At 37.0% G+C, this 17759-nt stretch overlaps 1 protein-coding gene across 11 annotated transcripts in view; it reads right to left on the bottom strand.

The window, feature by feature from the left end:
- The window catches only part of LOC121992238 (O-fucosyltransferase 23-like), a 33731-nt gene extending 17667 nt beyond the window's left edge, over positions 1–16064 (bottom strand). For 2 of the 11 annotated variants that reach the window (XM_042546521.1, XM_042546458.1), the window contains exons 1-2: positions 15881–16064; positions 15283–15326 (exon numbers count right to left, since the gene is read on the bottom strand). The gene's annotated coding sequence lies outside the window, so the exon portion shown is untranslated. Of the gene's footprint in view, positions 1–10261; positions 10434–15269; positions 15327–15807 lie in introns of those variants that run through there. The other 9 variants (XM_042546556.1, XM_042546504.1, XM_042546531.1 and 6 more) reach the window with 8 other exon arrangements.
- Between the last annotated feature and the right edge of the window lie 1695 nt (positions 16065–17759).

Genomic DNA, 17759 nt, shown 5'->3' on the forward strand with positions numbered 1-17759 from the left:
CGACGGTGGTGGAGGTGCTTCCGCTCGGCCCCGGCGGACGTTGCTGTTGCTCCCGCTCGGCGGATGCTTTTCTTTGCTCCACGAGTTTGGCGGCCCTTATCTCGACCAGGCGTCGAGTTCTTCCCTTAAGCGTCACGTGTCTGTCGTCCGGCCTCGCCCATTGTCTGCCTTTCGGATGCGGGGCGTTCCCACGACGGCGCCACCGATTTGATCCTGTCGAAGGCGAGAAAGCGAACACAGGGTGTGACATGGTGGAATGTGGCGCATCCTCGTGACCCGGTGGTGAGTTGTCATTGCGTTGACGGATCGTCGGAGTCCTCCTACGGCAATCAGTGTACACGATCCGGCCAGGTTCCCGGTCTACGTACCTCGATGCTTCGGCGAATCCACAAATGCATAAATATCCGGATAATAGAATATTGAAATAAATGCAAAGAAGGTGCGAGAACGTACCCCGCGGGCGCCCTCGGATGGATGGATGAGCTAGTGGTGTCGCGATCGAGTCGTAGCGGCCCGTGATCTAATGTAGCGAGTCAAAGGCGGCTCGTGGGCGGATAATACCTGCAACTCCTAAGCATAATAACTCATCGACAATAATGGCGTGAATAGTGAAACCCATTGGCTCGATGGTGAAACCAATCGGCTCAAAGTGGCGTAGGTAAGCAAAGATAAGTAGTGCTGCGGGAGGCGGCGGTGATGAGGCGAAGCGAGTGCGGTAAGGCGGGCGGTCACTATAGGCTATGCTAATCTCGAGCCAGTAGTGAGGACTCGGCAGCGTCGAGCGCGCATTAGAGGACTAGCCGACGCTGTGGCTGTGGCCGCGGAAGAAGGCGGTGGAGGCTGCTGACGGCGGCTGGCCGCAGGGGAGCAGACAGCAGCGAGGGGAGGAGGATAGATGCCAGTAGGCGTCGGAGTTGTAACCGGCGATAGAAGGTGGCTGCAAAGAAACATGAAGCAAGCCATGCCCCTATGTTCCTCCTAGCGGCGGCGCCTGGCGCCGGTGATGAGCTGAGCACGGGAGTGAGAGAGGTGGTCCTCCTCTCTGTCCCTGGCGGCCAACCAAACCCAAAAAAGCCTCTCCCCTTAAAGCCGAACCCTGCTTCCCTTTAAAGTCAAACCTAATTGGACTTAAAAAGACCAAACTGTCCTTCCTTCACCAACTAATTACTCCCATGCCCATACACAACCGGATCAGTACTCATCAATTTCGATAAAAGTAATATAAATAAGACATTTCACAATCGAATGCAACTTAATACAGAACAACTCTTCTCTCAATAAATTTGTCTTTCACATCTTTTATGTGCATCCAAAAGTTTCTCAACACGCTCTTTTTATGTGCTCGTCATTTTTCCAATTAAAGTCATATATGTGTACGTCATATTTAAAATAAATTATTCAAATATTCATAAATACTTTTCAAGATTTAGGTGGTAATAATTTGCTACTAGCTCCTCCGGCATGTAGCTGCTAGCTGGCAACTTCTATAATGTATAATAGTTAGTTGTTAATTTCTATAATGTACAGTAGTTGTTTGTTAACTTCTAAAATAATATTATTATTTTATATTAATTTTGTTTATTGAAGAGTGATAATTTAATTAAAATAATAGTTTAATAAATAAAACAAACTAAGAGAATTTCATGACATCATTATATTTCAAATGAGCATTATCTGATCACTAGCAGGTAGCTGTTACAACATATAGCAGCTGGTTGCTAGTTTCTACAATAATATTATTTTATATTAATTTGGTTATTTGAGAATGATAATCTAGTTAAAATAATATTTAATGAACAAAATAAATTGAGAGAACTTTATGACATCGCTACATTTCAAATATATATTATTTGATCACGATAGACTTATAGAAGCTAGTAGATAGTTCTATAATATGTAATGATTATTTACTAGCATCTATAACAATATCATCTTATGTTAATTTTTGTTTACTAAAAAGTGAAAATAATTTGTGTTAGCGTTGTTCTGTTTTCGTGTTTTCTGCTGCGTACTTACGATAATTTTAAATCGCTATTCACCCCCCTCTAGTGAAACTCATCGATCCAACACTTCGGATAAACTCGTAGTGCATGTAACCCAATAGGTTCTCGGCTGTGTTGGTCGTCCATAATTAATTATTAATTATGGATCGATCATGAATGTCACATAGTAGTACATTATAACCTCTAATCGATCAAAGTTCATATGGTTGATTCCAAAACCATTTCTAAATCTTTTAATAGTTACACTAAGTCATGTTTCATTCCTTTCACTCTTCTTTTATCCAATTAGTTTTGGACATGATTTATGTGTTTGTCCCTACTAGGCTGATATAGTCATACCTTGCCCAAGTAATACTTTCTCGTTTTACAAATTTAAATTACTTGTATACGTGTCTAAGAGTATAATACTCTTAATATGTGATACTTTGATCAATGACTTTGAGTAAGAATCCTGACAAGTGGCCATAAAATGTACATCTCCTCGTTAGGAGTGGTAAATCCTTTGTTGGCTATTCAAACACTTTGACTTATACCCAATCATCCTGAGGTCATATCTCCAAGGAGATGTTTCCGTAGGATGCCAAAATATAAGTCTACATGACTAAGATGACTTGAATACCTTAAGTTGAAGGAAATTTATACTTAAGCTATAGTAAGAGTTTCATTGACATATTCAAATATGTAAAGAATCATATGAAGTCTTATAGTATGTCACTCCAGTAAACTAGTTATCATAACTATTATCCACGTTTACCTCTCAACATCTCAATGTCTTCAGCAGTGAGGAGCAACTACTTGGTTAGATCAAGGAGTATAACTCTTGTTAGTCTCACGAAATCAATAGTGTTCGAATACATTAATTTGTTGACTAGAGAAAATTTCAATGTATTCATAATTATACATATAAAGATGCTCACTGGTTGTGATCCAATCACAAATCCTCTTATGCTATGAATTGTATTACGGACATTTAGTAAATGAGTTTAAGGTCCAATCACATACATTAAATATGTACACACAAATAGTGAATTTTTATTTATCCAATAAATAGTGCAATCATAAGGCGATTGTTTTATAACATCTCTAAGATATAACACCTACTTACTAACTTCTATAATCATGATCAAATAACATTCATTTGAAATGTAGTAAATATTCCTTTAGTTTGTTTTGCTAATTAAAATATTATTTTAACTAGGCTATCACTCACTAATAAAGAAATTCAACATAAGATAAATATATTATTGTAGAAGCTAGCAACCAACTGTTGTATGTTATAGTGGGTGTTATAAAGCCCTTTTAGTTTATTTTATTCTTTGAAATATGATTTTTAATTAGCTGATCATTTTTTAGTAAACAAAAATTAACATAAGATGATATTGTTATAGATGCTAGTAAATAATCATTACATATTATAGAACTATCTACTAGCTTCTATAAATCTATCGTGATCAAATAATATATATTTGAAATGTAGCGATGTCATAAAGTTCTCTCAATTTATTTTGTTCATTAAATATTATTTTAACTAGATTATCATTCTCAAATAAGCAAATTAATATAAAATAATATTATTGTAGAAACTAGCAACCAGCTGCTATATGTTGTAACAGCTACCTGCTAGTGATCAGATAATGCTCAATTGAAATATAATGATGTCATGAAATTCTCTTAGTTTGTTTTATTTATTAAACTATTATTTTAATTAAATTATCACTCTTCAATAAACAAAATTAATATAAAATAATAATATTATTTTAGAAGTTAACAAACAACTACTGTACATTATAGAAATTAACAACTAACTATTATACATTATAGAAGTTGCCAGCTAGCAGCTACATGCCGGAGGAGCTAGTAGCAAATTATTATCACCTAAATCTTGAAAAGTATTTATGAATATTTGAATAATTTATTTTAAATATGACGTACACATATATGACTTTAATTGGAAAAATGACGAGCACATAAAAAGAGCGTGTTGAGAAACTTTTGGATGCACATAAAAGATGTGAAAGACAAATTTATTGAGAGAAGAGTTGTCCTGTATTAAGTTGCATTCGATTGTGAAATGTCTTATTTATATTACTTTTATCGAAATTGATGAGTACCATACGGTAAGTTCTAAATGTATCGATTTTGATCGACAAAGGATGATTTGAGAGGCTAAATGTGATCATTTAACTCTTAAATACCATTCCTATAATGTTTTTAGAATACACTATCTAAAATGAACTCTAAATCATTTTGAATATTATTATCTTTTTCCAATAGTTTTGTTATTAATTTTTGTTCCTCTTTAATTTCATTAAATTTGGACTTATATACAGAATTATATTTTTATATAACGTTTTAGAAGTCAACTCGACTAAATTATATTTAAATTGTTTCACATCAATTATTTCAGTTAATACTTCCTCTCTATTATTCATATATTAATTAAAAAAAAATTTCACCCGTGATTTACTTCCTCTGTGTTGACCTAGGCATGGTTGACGGGAGCGCTAGGGCGAGCGAATCACCTTTTTGCCACATATATTAATTAAATGTTAGTGCACGGGGTGTTACCACAATAAGATCTAGGATCAAATCTCACCCTCCCTATGCACTAGTCATTGTCAGGGTTAGTAGCCTCCGTGATTTACCTCCTCAGTGTTGGTCTAGGGACAGATTGATAGAGGTGTTGGAGAGAACGAATTATCTTTTGCCACAATATATTAGCTGGGTTTCTGTCCTCCCTGCATTAATCTTCTAGAAATTTTTTGCAGCTTGTATGATAGATTTGAGGGGATAAACGGGTGGATTTGAAGAAAGCTTGTTTTGGTTACCTTTTAGTTGGGAGTTAATTGAGAAGGAAATTTAGGGATTAAATTGATTAAAACGTATATTAACTTGACTTAAGCCCTGCAAATACCGACATTTTCTTCCTATCTTCCCCAACGCCGAACTCGTCCATCTTCCTCTCGCTCCGATCTCTCTCCATTCCTTGCCTTCTCATCTCCGGCGATTACCGGCCGTACGACGCGGGCTGCCACATGAGTTTCTTCGGTGTGGATCCTCTGTCGTGCCCATTCTTCTCGATTTGATCTCGTCGAGGTCACGACTGATCGCTTGTTTCTCGCCGGACCTTTTTCTTACATTCCTCGGCATCGCCGGTGTAGATCTATCCTTGGAGCTTCAAGGGTGAGCTATCTTGCTCTTTTCTGATTTCCCGCAAGCCTCACCGCCGAACCTTTCCCCGATTTCTCTTTTTCTGTGGCGTTGTGCCCTAGCAGGATCTTGAAGGTAAGTGTTTTACCTAGGTTGTGATTTGGGCTTAGATCTTCCTCTATGCTCACTGTCCCTCCTCTGTTCTGCACCCGTGCCCTAGGTCTCTTCCTTCGGCTCCGATCAATCTTCGCCGCACGAAATTGTGCCCTAGATCTTTGAGGTAGGTAAATTATTTAACTGTGGATTTGAATACTTGATCTCTATTCTTGTTCTGATCAGTGATCTTCCTGCTTGATCTCATCTTGATCCGTCTAGTGCGAAGGATTCCAGCAGGGAGGGTATATTCTGTGGTTTCTTTGATCTAACAACTCATCTTGTTGCTAGCAGCAACAATCTCTGCTGTGGATCAACAATCACGTGTATTACAGACTGGAACTAATGGACAGCAACGGAGCAACCTAGCAGACAACGATATTACAGATGCATGAGTGTACCGTGGTGCTCCTTCACCCGTCCCAGAGGTATTGAGGGTATTGACTATGATATTACAGATCCATGCATGCAACATGACGCATCTATATCAAGCTCCATTGAGTAGATTATTTATCCAGAGTCAAATAGATCACAAAGAAAAAGTTTTTAACAAAGCATTAAGAACAATTCATCAAAGTACAGCTGCAAAAATACGTTCATCCATAATGTTGATACTCGCACATAAAAGAGAGAAAAATCATCACTTTGTTTTTTTTTTTCAGTTCCTTTTGGTTATAAGTTTTCTTAAACAAAGGATGAAAAAAAGTACGCAGAAATTTTCCACGCAACCAGAAAGAGAAGTGAGAAGAAGGGGAATCCTCCATGAATTGATAATTAAAAAAAACAAGTCTGTGATCAACTATTTCTCTTGCAAGTGAAAAAGGGAAAACGCGTCCAAAGATCCAGAGAAATACTTCATAAAAGCTTGATACCGTGACAGAGAATCGACCAAAGTACAACATGAATGAGGAGGCGACTGAATCAACCGAACAATAATTTGAGAAATTGTCGAAGGACATACCCTGTCAGAAACAGTCAGTTTTAATTCAGAAAAGTAGCCCAACACGGCACACAGGGAAGTGGTGGGGCGAGGCAGGAACCCTACTTCCATGACAAATTAATGAGATATAACATCATTCGAGTTGGATTTGTGCCCACGGAAGTAGATGAGAAGATGGAGCGATGCTTCTCCTTCAATCGCCTCCAGCTGACAAATTTGGATCTAAAAGAACAACCCCGATCTCGATCTAAAATAATCTCAATCTAAATAATTGTTTTTTAAAATAAACAATTATTTAATTAATATATTGGGGCTAAAGGCTATTCAGCTCCAAGCGTGTTGTTAGGTTCCTTTCTTGTTTTCCTTGAATCGATGGCACCGTAGGTCATTGAAGGTGATCCTATCAGGAAGTAGGGCGGATGGCGAGCTAGGAAGGTGGCGCTCTCGTTGACTCGTCGAAGACTCCGCTCGGACCCGCAACACAGACGTTGTTAGTGCCGAGCCAAGAAAGGGGTCCCGACTGTAGGATCGAAAAAAAATTAGATATCTCCACAATGACATGATATTGTCCACTTTGGGCCTAAGCCCTCATGGTTTTGCTCTTGGGCTCTCCCCAAAAGGCCTCATACCAATGGAGATATCTTTTCTCTTATAAGCCCATGATCTTTCCCATGTGTTTCCAATATGGGACTATTTTTGCAACTTTACAACTCCAACAATCCCCCCCTCAAACAAAGGACCATAGGCTTCCCATGTCCGATCCTCGACCCACGGGTCTTCACCCAGGCCACTCGACTTCCTTGCCTAGTACTAGGACTTCTGGGTGTCCGGTCCTCTTGATCAGAACATAAGAGTCCCTACTTTCTTTGTTAAAATTCGATATACACACATGGCTCAATAACACCATAGCTCTTGTCGATCGGCGGTTAAACCTTACAGCGGTCAGGGCTCGATATCAATTGTTGGATCGAAAAAAATTTAGATATCTCCACAATAGCATGATATTGTCCACTTTGGGCCTAAGCCCTCATGGTTTTACTCTTGGGCTCTCCCCAAAAGGCCTCATACCAATGGAGATATCTTTTTCTCTTATAAACCCATGATCTTTCCCATGTGTTTCCAATATGGGACTATGTTTGCAACCTTACAACCCCAACACCGACGATGGCCCTCCAACACTCAAGTTAGTAACCGGCAGCGAAAATGGAAAGTGGAGTAACAGTGAAGCAGCAAGTGAATAGTAGATGCGTATGTGCACGTACCTTCGTCAGTGCTTACACCCCCTTTATATAAAATGTCTGTGGCGAGCGTGCACACTCCTTGACACGTACACGCTTCTCAAAGCTATCGCTGAAAATATATGTCAATAAAGTGTCTCTGACATAATACCTTAACAGGCCGAGCTTATCTCTAATATGACAATGGAAGCTTCGACCGTACGATCTTCCTGCAGATTATCCTTGGCATCGGCGACACGCCCTCCCATAAGGATATGGAGGTCCCGGTCTGTCTGTATTCGATCGAGTGACAATCCGCTCGGTCCGATCTTCCTTGGGGGGCACATCTCATTCGACAATAGGACCTCTGTCTATAGAGGTCGGCCCGCTGATTGACATATTCTGCCCGCTCGACACCTGGTGCACTGGAAGTGGGGTAGACAACACTTTGGCCGAGCCGCCTTGGGTATGGCCAATCGGACTCTACATGTCTGCTGACCAAGCCACCTCCGATATCGTCGATCGGACTTATGCACGTCCGCTCAGCTCTGACGAGCTAGCTTCGATCGGCCTATCATGGTGTTGGTCCTTGACTCTTGACTTTGACCTCCACCGTGAATGTTGACTTCTGACAGGTGGGCTCGTTCTTATCGTCGTATCACAAGTCTCTCATTCAAATCTAATCGAAGGAGGTTACAAGTCCGATTGACTGGACAAAGAGTATCGACAGGCCGCTCAGCCTAGGTCGATGGTGAAAATGGCCCAGCGTGCCGCTCGACATATCTACTCAATCGCGCCCGATGGGAAGGGCTTTTGCCTTCACTTGGGAGTTTTTTCTATGTGTGGTTTTAGCCGAGCATAATCCAGGCTTGCATCATCCGTATCTCTTGGATTCTGTGCAAACCCTAGCTCATCATGGCCAAGCGCTCCCTCATGCTCATTAATTGCTCTTCATTAAATGTTGTCTTGTGAGTAAACACCACGTGTCACACTTACTACCGTCACACACTTGACGTGACAAGCGGATATCCTCCGCTGATGCGACACATGGCGTTTTGAATTCAACGACCAGATATTGGCCTAGGGTTTCGCGTCCGCCGATCGGATGATCTCGTTCATCCTTCCTGGGGTTTAAACCCCCCCCCCCCCTCGCAACACGATATTCCTCTTGCGCTTTCTTTCTCCTCGAGCACCATCGAAGACGCTCCAACACTCTCCGACAATCTTGCTTTCCGACAATTTCTTTCATTCTCTGTCCCTTCAGCGATCTTCTTTGCAAGGTTCTTTCTTTGCCCTTCCTTGATCTTCTTCATTTTTTCCTTTCTGTTCTTCGTTTTTGTTCTCTATTTTTGCGATGGCGAGCTCCTCCCAAGCTCTTGTCGCCATCCCTGGGCTCTAGTACACATCTACCGAGTCCAAGTTCGACCAAGGCGACGCTGAGAGTTTGGCGGGCGCCTACGATTTCACTCCCGACCACCGAATAATTCTCGCCTCCTCGTCCGATCAGCCGCACAATCCGCCGAACGACTGTATCTGCTTTCAAGACCAGTTTACCGGCGGTCTCAAATTCCCGATCCACCCTTTCATCATAGCTGTCTGTAAATACTTTCGCATTTCCCTCCACCAACTCGTACACAATTTCTTTAGGCTACTGTGCGACGTAGTTATCCTCTTTAAGTTGCACGGCATTCCCCTTACACCCCGGCTCTTCCATTACTTCTACTACCCAAAGCTCTCCGAGCCGATGAACTTTCTCTTTCAAGCCCGAGTGGACCTTGTTTTCTTCGATAAAATGTCAACTTTCAATAAATATTGGAAGGATTATTTTTTCTTTATGAGACTTCCCGAGCGGCTCGAATTCCCGACCTGATGGCAGCTCGAGGTGCCGACCCAGCCAAAGCTCCGTAATTATAAGAGTCACTCGGACTATCTTCGAGCAGCGGACAGCCTGATAGGCCAGAAATACAACATCCATAAGCTACTGCTAGAGGGTATCATGTACATCTTCGATTTGAGTCCGATCCACACTCGACTCCAATGCAGCTTAGGTATGTCGCCACTACATCTTTTATTTTTACGATAACTGATTGTTTTTTCTTCTGCAGCCGAAGTCATGATGCGCGCCAGGGTAGCCGATCGAACGAAATTGCGAGATGTGAAAATCAATGTTGCAGGAGTGGCCGAGCTGGAGTCACGCGGACTAGAGTCGATCGGCACGGAGACTACTATCCCGACTGGTGCAAGCGAAGCTACCACTGCGCCGGCCACCGAAGATGCTTTAGTGTGATGAAAAATAAAATAAAATAAATTTTCTGGTTAGGAAGTTATTATGTACATATTTCTGAACAAAAACAAAGATAACATATATATCAGTAAGAAGATGATGTCAGCTGTAATTGATTCTCTAGATCATTAGAGTCTATCCATGGAATCTCAAAGCATTTGTGATTCTTTTTTAATGTACAAGTATCCAACACGTGTATTAACATGGAAGAACAAGAAGGAAATCAAGGATTCTGAGTATACGGATGCACATAGAAAAGATTCAATATTTGAACACCGAGATAAAGCAAACACCATTGACATTTTTTACTGAAATTTAGCTATCCTATGTGTAAATGCCAAGAAAATGGTTATTAATGCAACTGCAAGAATATTTGCATATTATTGCAATCGTTACCACATTTGTAGTTGCTTCAAATAGGCGAATGCAAGTGCAAAGGCTCCATAACTTACACAGTACAGTTATCAAAACAAGAATATGAATCTTTTTTATCAAATATTAGAATCACATATACCTGTAAAGACTTGAAACAAGCAGACATGTAAGAAACCAAACACTGAACCATTGTGCAAAGTCATCAGAAGAATACCTCCAGTTTGAGAAGCATGCAGCATCAAATTCCTTTTGCAAACACTCAAATATTATCTTATCAGAGTCCTTGTGAGAAATAAGAAACTCTATCATCACTAAACAATAGCAAAATGGTTATGAAAAAAAAATAAGAAAAGTTATATTGTAATTATCGACTGAATGAAACTTTAGAGGTGGGTTTTGTGTAGATTTGAAATTTGGTTAAATTTTCTGCAATTGATGGTTGATATATGAGAACAAAAATTTAAAAAAAAAAAAACAAAGCCTCCTCTAATGGAGAAATAAGATTAAGACAAGGAACTACTTCATTAGTTAAGGTTACAATGTGGCATACAGATCATTAACCTAAAAAAGTGTTCACTGCAAAGTGTACAATTTGAATCAGAGTATGGTGTAAAACTACAAAGTACATATCTAGAGTTCTATAACCACTAATTCTGACCTCAAAAAAAAAAACTCAACACCTAAGTAACTAAGTATAGTGTACCTTAATAGTGGAGTATCAGCAGAGTATGCTTATAAATTATTATTTAACACTTGCCAACGAATATACAATATGGGTGTGGATCCAAGTACCCAACAAAGTTGTTTCTAGAATTTTTACATGGCCAATACAGGAATGTCGGATGTCCACTCAAAGTGCAAATGTCATACACAGATATGAAGGGGAAAAGATGAATAGTAAATAACATAATTAATAAATGCAACCAATAGTCTATATAGCATAGCAATACTAAAATTCGGTTGGAAGAGTAGAAAATGATTGTTCACGCATGTCTGTATGAATAAGCTGGACAAAATGAATCAGAGAGCCTTTACTTCTTCAAGAAAGATAGATAAGCAAGATGAGAATTTCCATTAAATTAATATTGGAGCAAAGGTCAAACTGCCACCTTAGGGGCCCCTACAAGGCGCACCCACACTTTCTGGAAAGGGTAAATCACAGGGGACATTTGCCCTAGCACAGCGACCCCTTTGCATGGAGGAGATCAAGCACGCTGCGAGGCATTTTGCACCCGTTGAGAATTGACACCAAGACCTATTGGAATAACTACGCCAACCCGTGGGGGCTCCATTGAATTAATATTGAATTCTGGATAAGTGAAAAATAATGATGGTTATGTCTTATCATTAATGTATTTCCATGACTCAATTTCTAGTCACTTGCAACACAAAAGAAAAACCATACAAGCAAGGAGGACAAAAAGTGGCACAATTTGCAGTAAAAACCTAGAAAAGAGAAGAGAGTACAGCAAACAAGTGGTTATCTGATCAAGATTCAAGCAATCAAAGATTCAACAGATATAGCCACAGTGCATACATAATGAGCTCCCCTCATCGTGTTAATTGACTTATCATAAAGATTAGTAAAAATTTGAGACCACCATAAACTTTCTCATTTTTTAATAGATAAATATATCCACAACAACTCAAAAAGAAAAGACCAAACTAAGTGTTTGTACTCGCTGGTTAGAAAAGGCAATTTCAATCAATGGTGCTCTTCTTTATAAACCAACTAATTATTATCATAATGAATAAACAAAACAAATAATTGTCGAAACCAAATCGTGATCAATTATTGATTGTCAAAACAAATATTAGATTAAAAAAAAACTAGCAACCTGCATTAGTTATTGAAACTATTGAACTATATTACACTAAAGAAGCATTGGTAAAAATATTAAAACAAGGAAAAATAAAAACTAAAAGAGAGTCAAGTTATCCAAGTTTTTCTTTTTCCATGTTATAATATTTTTATCAATAGAAGTTTTCTTATTTTTTTTTAAGAGTACCAATGCTTCTTTAGAGTAATTTAGTTTCTACTTCTCATGATCTCATCTATGTGATGCGGGATTGTCACATGGCTAGGTGAGGCAGGGAATGTAGATTCTCTATGCAAATTCATTCCTACAAGTGGCGCTCATTGTTAATTTGACCACTCTAGTTTACTAGGATAGATTTTAAATTTTCCTTATGCTTTATGTATTACATAAAAGCTGATTCCTGAAACACAGATGCACAATTTTATAAGTAGATATCATTTCATTGGATTGATAGACAATAATACAGTATGATCTAATTGTTTTTGACATATGAAATGAATAAGTCTTTTTATTATCATTAATGTTGGCACACTTTTACGATGATAGAAAGTTAAACTCATTCTCAGATTAGGATATGATGAACATGGGCCATAATGTAAATAACATTGAATAATTTACTTGTGAACGATGAGTCACTTCTAGATAATGACTATGGCAATAAGACCTTGAACCTATGAGATGGTTCCAGGACAATTAGTAGTTATATCAATTTCTCTCCTTGACCACACATTGGCTACATGTGTGCACGTGATGTCATTCGCTATTGTATTTGTGTGGGACATTGCACGTCAAACCATCCTCATTCGATGATAGTTATAGTTGTTAGCAATTGTAGATGGTTTCAGGACAATTAGTAGTTATATCAATTTCTCTCCTTAATCACACATTGGCTCAATGTGTGCACGTGATGTCATTCACAACTGTATTTGTGTTGGACATTGTATGTCAATCCATGCTCATTCGATGATAGTTATAATTGTAGCAGTTGTATGTGATATTGCAGTGTTATATTTATTATTATGTGAGATGTAATATATAGTTTAGAACTAGAATTCAAACCATTGTGCAATTTTTAATTAAATTTTTCAGGTTCTTACACAGTAGATTTTAACCCATGTGATATGCAAACAACTCTATATATTAAAATAATATTTTAAAATAGTTAGATGGAAGTTGGCATTTGAAACTACTATTAGTTAAAATTTCAAAATATGAAAATCTTTAGAAGTTTTTAAGATATATATGTATATAGGTGTCATATCTATATTTGCTCTTAATTATCTCATTAAAAATTATGCCATGCAAAAATATTTAAATGCAAAATCAAATACTTCATCATTTTTTAAATTTTTTAATTCACCTAAACAATAAACATTAAAGATTAAACCAATTCAAATGCTCTTCATGCTGAATTAATTATTATTTCTAATATTTATTGATTTTTTCCAACATTTATTATCAATAATTTATGCAAATTATTTATTTCAATATGTTGCAACCAAATTGCTATTTGATTTTAACATTTAAATAGATGTTCAATCTAGTGGGTATAGATTTCGCATGCATCTGTCTAAATTTTTTTTATGTTAAAGTTGCACTTTATCATTTTTTTTATCTCACCCTTGTTGACTCCCCTGCTTTATCATTCTTTTATTGTTGTTTTTTGCTTAGCAGTTTCCTAAGAGATTGTCACATTGTCATTGTTGGAACCATGCCATATCAAGGGCTAGGAAGGAGAATATTTAGGATAGAAATATTACTATACAATTTTATTTAGAGTAAGATATAATTATTAACTAAAGAATCCAAGACATGCTCCTTTTGATTTTCTTACATAGTGCAAGGAAAAATATTTGTTGTTTTGGCTGTAACACAATTTTGATAAATACTAATGGTTTGTAATGCTTTAATATGACAAAGTATCAAATTGTTGTTATTTTCATTCTTAAGGTATTATTTATACATTCTAGGCACACAGAGTTTAATGGAGGCATACAAAATATGTAGCCAATCCAAAATAATTGGGACGCATACAGCTTACTGAAGATGATGATGAACCAATCTGGGATTATCCATTTCCAAGCGTATTAAAACTTTTTAAAGATCATGAGTTGTTTAGGATGTAGATGATATCTATTCCTTGATAGTTTGTCTGGAAACTTAACCAAATATTGGGGTTATATGTTTATGAAAATATGATATTTTGGTTCATTGAAAGCATTATGATTGCTTGATAATATTTTATCAATACAATTTAGTGTGAATAACATCATCATATTAGGGACCAATTTTAAAACTCAGTCACTAATAATATAGTAGAAAATTAAAAATAAAATAAAATTCCCATGTTCAAACGTTATCTAACAACAACCCGTCATTATCTAATAACTTCATTCAATCGTTAATTAAAATTTGATTAGTTACAAATTCCCATGTTTCTGGGAGAGTTAATACTATTGATAACCAACCCCTTATATTATGTCATCGAAATTTTGAGCCAAAGTAAATTCATAAAGAATTTTCACAAAACAATTTAAGATCTTTATATGAACATTTTCTTTTTCATATTTCTAATTACTTTCTTAATCCATTATATCCACTCACTTTCTAAATTCACAGTCAACTTTTTTCCAACTGCCATACATATACAAGTAATCCTTTGAGGCTTATAATCTGTTGTAATTAACAGTTTAATAAATTAATTAATCTAGCAAACCAAACGCATCCTAATTAAATCACTCTTTTACTTTAGTTTGTTAAAGAGTTAACAAAATTCTTAAATTTAGCAAATAACTCATAACAAAATGCCTCTATACTCAATGGAAAAGACCATTGATGGAAACACAAGAAAACACAAATTCATAAGTTTTGCTTTTCTACTTCCTTTTAAACAATCTTTTTGCATCATTTTCCCCCTTAATTGCTCTTCTAATTCGATAGCTCGCAAGCATCAAGATGGACCCTGATATAGGACGTATTTTACTCATTCTATTTGGAATACTAGGTAATTAATTAAATACGAATCATCCACTTAATCTTGGTTTTCAATATTTTCTTTATTTCTTTTATCATGGATTTCTTTTAAATGCTCCCTATTATTACGGGCAACATCATCTCTTTCTTGGTTTATCTTTTCCCAATGTAAGTACACACACAATTTTCTCAACTAATTAATTAATTAGTTAATTATGATAATTATATATGTTAATCACTAATTAATGACTGCAGACCTACTTTTATCAAAATCTACTGCACCAAATCAGCATGAGGAGTCCAGTCGTTGCCTTGAAAAGAAGGAAAGTCATTTATAAATAGATAGAAGAAAACCTGAAAAACTTACAAAAACGTTTCTTCCGGAGTATTTGGATCCTCTACATAAGGAACCTGTAAAAACAATGAACTGTCAAAATCAAAACAAAAAAAAAAAACAGTATACTCGCAACAAAATAGCAGGGCCAGGCCGTGCAGGGGCACGTGCGGCCTGGCCGCGCAAGGGCAGCGGCCCATCGCACACCGGAACGTGCACGGTAACGGCCCATCGCACAACGGAACGGGCAGGGACCGCACCCCATAGGGCTACGAAGACCAGGCCGCCAGATCTCCCCGGCTGGACCAGGCTGCACACGGCAGATCCAGTGGCCCGCCGGATCTGCACGGCCACATAGGGCTGCGCAGGCCACACATCCGGCGGCTGGGCTGCTGGATCTGCTCGGCTGGACCAAGCTGCGAAAGGTAGACCGCCGGATCTGCCCTCTAGCACGCCGGAGCTCTACCAGACACCGGAGCGAGAGATCTGGCCTCTAGGTCATAGATCCGGCGGCCCAGCCGTCGGATCTACAATCACCGGAGAGAGAAAGAGAAATACCCTTCCCATCCAACCTTCCTTCGCACCCGAGCCGCCGGATCTACAACCACCGAAGAGAGAGAAAGAGAAATACCCTTGGCACCCAACCTTCCTTAGCACCCGAGCCGCCGGATCTACAACCACCGGAGAGAAACCCTTCGCACCGGCCTTCCTTCGGACACGGCAACAAAACCCTTGCCACCCAGCCTACCTTCGCACACGGCAACCCTAAACATAGGATTATTCGCGGTCGTCGCAGAATTCGTGGCGACATTGCAACGGATACATTTAGCAACGAAAATTCGTGAACTTAACAAATTAATTTACTAATTTTATTATAGATTTATAATGAATTTTTTCGTGGTTAAATGGATTTTTTTATGAATTTTTTTTTATTATGAATTTTCTTATTATTTTCTTATTTTTCATTATTGCTCTATGAAATAATTTACATGAAAAAAAAATTCTTAATCACAATGTTAATTTTACATATAATATTCATGCTCACAAAACTTTGGTTCCACTTATTTACTTCAACTTCTTCATGTAAATATCATTACCTAATTATCCCTCAAATTATTTTAGGTACAAAAAGTCCAAAAATAAATATAATTTCTCTTAAATTCAATACTTTAAACTAAAATCGAGTATATTTTCTATTAAAATCGTCCCTCATATTTTTTAGCTACAAAAAGTCTAAAAATTTGTATAATTCCGATTAAATTTAGCACTTTAAATTAGAGTCGAGTATATTTTCAATCAAATTGAGCACGACTTTCTAATTACCCCTCAGATTTTTTTAGGTATAAAAAATATAAAAATGAGTATAATTACTCTTAAATTTATCACTTTAAATTAGAATCGAGTATATTTTCTATCAAAATTGTCACTCATATTTTTTAAGTACAAAAGTCTAAAAATGAGTATAATTCCTATTAAATTCAACACTTTAAATTAGAATCTAGTATATTTTCTATCAAATTAAGTACGACTTTTTCCCTACTTACTATAATTTTCCTAAATTCAGTATCATTTAAATAAAATCTAGTATATTTTTCATCCAATTGAGCATCATTTAAAAAAAAATCTAGTATATTTTACATTCAATTGAGGTGGAAAAAAACTCATGCTCAATTTGATAGAAAATATATTAAATTATAGTTTGATGTACCGAATTTAAGAATAAATATACTTATTTTTTACTTTTTATACCTAAAAATATCAGGGGTAGTTAGATAAATTAGTATCCACTATATTTGACTGAGGAGTGAAAATAAAAATTTTTATCAATGGAGACTGCATGCAAAATTTTGTTTCTGATTAGGGGTTGCATGCAAATTTTCCCAAATAAGAGCACAATGTCAAAATCTAAAAGAATATTTTTCTTAGGAAGTTGCATTAATGGTAGCGATAGTTTTTGAACATACCTCTTGAAGGTAGGTTAGTGCACAATAATCATCTTCTCGATAACACTCAAAATTTGCATATGCTTTGGTAACATGAGATTTTATATCATCAAGTTGTTCAATGAGTCTTCTTAACATCTGCATCAGTTCTCTTCCTTTATAAGCATTCTCATGCCTCATTTCCTTCATGTCATTTTCGAGTTTCTGTATCTACATTTTGAGCTGCTCGACATCAATTTGAGTCCAGAAGTACCCTAAAACTCCATCCCAAACGATTTCCTTTCATGTTTCGTATTTAGGACTAGTTTGCTCGAGCCATGCTGATCCTCATGGAGATTGTTAGCTTTGGTCTTCCATTGGGTTTCTAAATGAAACTCCATTAAATTTGTTTGTTTCAAAATACTGTTATTAAAAGTTCACTCAGATGATACTTTAAAAGTATTGTCATTTTTTTGTAAAGATCATATTTTTACAACGCTTTAAAAATATTGTTATTTTTATAAAGACAACACTTTTGTAATACTTTAAAAATATTATTTTTTAAAAAATAAAAAAATCATTTAATTT

This window comes from Zingiber officinale, chromosome 1B (assembly GCF_018446385.1).
Source record: "Zingiber officinale cultivar Zhangliang chromosome 1B, Zo_v1.1, whole genome shotgun sequence".
Lineage (NCBI taxonomy): Eukaryota > Viridiplantae > Streptophyta > Magnoliopsida > Zingiberales > Zingiberaceae > Zingiber > Zingiber officinale.